Consider the following 5,089-nt stretch of genomic DNA (forward strand, 5'->3'; position numbering starts at 1 on the left):
GTAGTACTTTTACTAACGAAACATACTGTATTATAAACATTTGGGGCAGATATACATATTACCTGCTATTACTCATCAACATTAATATAAAATTTGTAGATTACTTAGTCATTTGGTTCGAGGTCTATTACATATGTTATCTATCTCACATTGGTAATAGCCGGGTGAATAACAAACGATTATTCAGACGCATGGTGGCAGCTATTACCCAAATGGCCTTAAACGCTCTTTGCCTTTAAGTTTCTTAAATTGTTACCGTTCAATACGATATATGCCTCCACACATCAAGTAATCTCCATTAATTTTTTTCGAATGACTTAATTATTGGAAATCATCTCAGGTTGATGGTATGTTATAAAAAGTAGTGGTCCACAAACTCATTAACATAGATGCTATGTTAATAGCGACGAAATTGCCGTTATGTGTTTTATGCATACATTTTCTGGAATCGAAGCGGAGCTGGAGATACAGAAGAGAATAAACGTGCTTAGGAATTTATGCAAAAATTTTTTTTCCACTCAATAAATACATTTAGATTCTCAATTTTACGTGTCGATGGCTTCTTAATATCTTATGTTTGGCTATAGTGGCAGGATATCAGTACCTATTATATTGAGGTTAATGTTGAAATTAAAAATTCAGAAATAATATTCAGAGATTTATATCGGATGTTTGAATAATGTTTGGATTTACTTTCAAACAGGAGGTATTTTTCGGGAGCGGAATACTTTTATGTAGAATTTGAAGAAAATTAAATTACAACACCAAAAAAATAAAATATAAAAAAAAACACCAATATATTCCTATATGATTATATGAAAACTCTCAAATATTGCTTTGATCGAATGAAAATTCTCATATTTTTTCACAGTTCGATTCCAACCTCACATTATTTTTATTCGATTTCTGAAAGTTCACATCAAAAGAATTTTCTTGCTTGTTTTACGGTATAAAGATGGCGACCAGTGAACACATCTGCGAATGTTCTTCCGTTAGATTCATCTAGATTACTTAATTCATACGTTGTTATGCACATGATAGCTAACTTCATCTAACATCATTCTATAAAAGTTTGTTCCAAATTATTAGTGAAAACATTTTCTTATTTTGTGATAATTGTAAAGTGCAGATGTCAGAAAATCAAATACTGATGGAATGCGAAATAAGTGTCTTACAAAGAAGGAATTCCTACAAGAAAAACTTTTCAAACAAAGTACATAAACAAATAATAAAGAAACTCTAGGCAAATGAATTTTGAACCAAAATCGTCAAATAACAAAAGTTTGAACCTTAATTAATACCATATTGAAAATTCCAATTTTACAACTTCGATCAAATCTGCTGATAGAAGAAAAATTCAATCAAGAGAATATACACTGTGTCCGTAAAGTATGGAACAAATTCATTTTAAGCTAAACAGACCATTTTAAAAAATAATCCTGAAACATTCGTCGGTTTTTCATTTTAATTTACCTTATTTTAAAATAATAATCTAATATACAGGGTGAATTACTTTAGTAATAGTAAATAGTAAGTAAATAGTAAATTTTATTCGCCATCAAGAAAGAATTACATGGCACGTCATATAAACACATTCAGCAATATTACATAATGAGAAAAAAAAACATACTAATATAAATACAAACATCAGTTAACACAGTTTAACAAGTTAAAATTCAATCCATCAACACGCTGAAGATAACACAAGTCAGAACTCGAATCTCAAAAACTCGTCAACAGAATAAAATACGTTCTCCAACAACAAATTCTTGACATTTCTTTGAAGAGCTGACCCTGGCAAACTCTACATAGATTGAGGAAGCTTGTTGTACAGTTTAATGCACCAGTAATTCACTGCAATTTGAGTGGATTTAGCTCTATGAAAATTGCTCCTGAACTCATCTCTGTGTCTGGTGTTGTACGAATGGCAATCGCTGACTTGAGTGAACCCATTTTTGTTTGAGTGAACAAATTTCAAGCACTCCAGAATGAAAACGGAGACCATGGTAAGTATCCTATGCTTCTTAAATAGTTCTCGACAGCTATGTGTTTTTGGTACACCACTCAAAATTCTTACTGCCTCCTTTTGTTTCAGGAGAATCCGATCAAGACCTGGACTATGCCCCCATATCAGTATCCCATATGTCGCCACAGAGTGAAAGTTGGAAAAATAAGTCAGCTTACAGACATTATCGGTAGAGATGGCCTTCATACGCCTCATAGTAAAAAGGGCTGTCGACAGTTTCCTGGTAAGTAATGAGATATGCCATATGCCCCTTCCAACAAAGATCATTCTCCAAGGTTATTCCAAGTAGGTTCAAACTACGTTTTTCTCTGTTGTTTAAATTGAAATTCAGTCTTGAATTTTATCTCTATTCAATTTTAGACCATTAAAGGTAAACCAGTCCTCCGCAACTCGCAGGGTCTCATTACACACACGCTCCAGTTCCTCCCTTGCTTTCGAGTAATGACCTCACCGGCTTTTTTTTCGAATGGAAAACCCCCATTTTGTCTCAATTTTCCGATTACTTCAGCTGAGCTGATTCCAAAAATGTATCAATGTTGATTCCAATTGGTAGAGGGTGGACAAAAACACAATAGTTTTGTGTGTGCTCATAAAGTAACGCGTAACATTCTTTATTAGTTAAATTAACAATATTATCAAAAATACTTATTATCTAGCGGCAATTGGTTTGAATGTAACCCTGTAGTTTGTTACATTTTCAGATTAATAAAAATGAGCTGTTTCTAAACATGTTTGGTACTTGAGGTCTAGCAGACAGAATATGAAAGAAATTATTTCTTATTTTTATTAATCTAAAAATGTAACAAACTACAGGCTGTTACAATCAAACCAATTGCTGCTAAACAATGGGTATTTTTGATAATATTGTTGATTTAACTAATAAAGAATATTACGCGTTACTTTATGGGCACACACCAAACTATTGTATTTTTGACCACCATGTACCAATTGGAAAGAAATCATGACTCACCCTCTGAAGACATCCTTTATAACAATATCAGAAATGTAGAAGTGTAATAAAAGAACATATTTGAACATCATACATTTATGTACGAAATTTCAATCTGGTTGCATTCAGCGTTTAAAATTTATGCGGAGACATTTCTTTAATTTTATCAACTATTCATCAAACTATACTCAGTTTTCAATGTACATATTATCAACCCAGAAAGCTCGGTACACATTCTCCACACACCCTGTAAGACTCTTGAATACCTTCTTAATGGAAAAATCGCAATTTCGAACTGAAAGAACAAAAAAATGTTCTTGTTGAATTATTGAAACTCTAATTCAGGTTCCGGTAGACTCTTCAGTAAAATCTGGAATGTTCCAACTTGAGACTAAGCTCGAACATCTAATGTGTGGTTTATTGATTGAAAGGGAATAACAGAAGCACAGGATTGAAGGAGAAGCGATAGAGAAATGAGGACAAAGCTTCTTAAATTTTCATACTTGGGTTAAGAAGTTGTGAAGAAATATGAGGGATGAAATCCTCTTTACTGTTACCCAGGGAATTTTGGAAGAGAAGTTTCGGTATTGTGCACTCATGTAGGTAGTCGTGTTATATGTATACGTTAGAATACAGTGTCCTTCATGAATTACCATGCTGATAGAAGGAAATATCATTAAATGGAACAACCTAAACATAAATATCTTCCATTCATTTCGAGATTTGATTTATATTGTGTCCATTGATAGGGTGTTTTTTTTTCGAGGTATATAACTTTAAGTTTGCATTACTGTTCAAGATGGCGACCGATTTAACAAGTGTCAAGTGATTTATTCTCAGTTTGGTTTGGCAATTCATCATGAATAGACTCACGCTTGAACAACGCTTGCAAATAGTGCAATTTCATTTCGAAAATAATGGTTCTGTGCGGAATACGTATCGCGCACTACAAAAATCTATTTGAAATGCAAAGTTTTGCACGATTTTTTATTCATTGTACAATATCCTAACACACTTGGAACGCATCGACAAAATGAAACAAAGCTGCATTACAATTGAAGCTGAATGATCCTATATGCAATTGCTTCTTCCGATGAAGCTTCCATTGGCCGCTAGATTGGAACAACTAACCGATTTTTCTGTATGACTGTATGGTGCGCTTTATCGGTCCGTACTTCTTCAAAAACGATGATGGCCAGAACGTTACGGTCAATGGTGATCGGTATAGAGCCATGATTACTGAAATGAACAACCATGATGTCCAGGAGCTGTGGTTCCAACAAGACGGCGCAACATGTCCCACAGCTCGTGCCACAATCGATTTATTGAAAGACACGTTTGGTGACCGCCTAATTTCACGTTTTGGACCTGTGAATTGGCTTCCAAGATCTTGTGATTTTACACCGCTAGACTACTTTCTGTGGGGCTATGCAAAGTTATTGGTCTATGCGGATAAGCTACAAACCCTTGACCATTTGGAAGACAACATTCGCCGTGTTATTGCCGATATACGGCCATAAATGTTGGAAAAATTCATCGAAAATTTGACGTCCAGATTGGACTACATCCGAGCCAGCCGTGGCGGTCATATGCCAGAAATCATACTTCAAATGTAATGCCACAAAATTATCTTGCGGATGAATAAAATTCATGTCAATCGAATAATCCATCGTTGTTTTATTGCAATTTAAAGTTCTATAGCTCTAAAGAAACACCCTTCATAATTGTAGTCAAGTCATATTTAGGGTGTCCCATTTAATTAGAAATCAATTATCGTTTCAGAGATATAGAGAAGAGTTGATATATGACTTGATTACAATTATACAATGGACACAAAATGAATCAAATCAGTTAGGAGCTTAAGAACCTTCCGTGAACGAATATTCACCATCAGACGAAATTATATCGAAATATTAAGTATTATTTCCGTAGTTCACTAAATATTTTGTCGGACATTCAACAAAATCATTACAGAATGACACAGAAACTGACATCAAATCAAACTTCACCAATCAAAGTGACAACTACCATGAATTATTGAAGAGCCTTTTCATTAATAATTGCTTCAACCCAGAAACACTGAATTTCCTTTTCCTCGATATTCCTCAAGTCCT

The 5,089-nt window shown here is 34.0% G+C and overlaps 1 long non-coding RNA gene across 1 annotated transcript; it reads left to right on the forward strand.

The window, feature by feature from the left end:
• The first annotated feature begins 1,813 nt into the window (after window positions 1-1,813).
• Window positions 1,814-2,454, forward strand: LOC123673517. Its single transcript, XR_006746486.1, has 3 exons — window positions 1,814-2,006; window positions 2,096-2,249; window positions 2,387-2,454. It is a non-coding gene; the product is annotated as an uncharacterized LOC123673517 (long non-coding RNA).
• The last annotated feature ends 2,635 nt before the right edge of the window (window positions 2,455-5,089 follow it).

Source organism: Harmonia axyridis, chromosome 2 (assembly GCF_914767665.1).
Source record: "Harmonia axyridis chromosome 2, icHarAxyr1.1, whole genome shotgun sequence".
Lineage (NCBI taxonomy): Eukaryota > Metazoa > Arthropoda > Insecta > Coleoptera > Coccinellidae > Harmonia > Harmonia axyridis.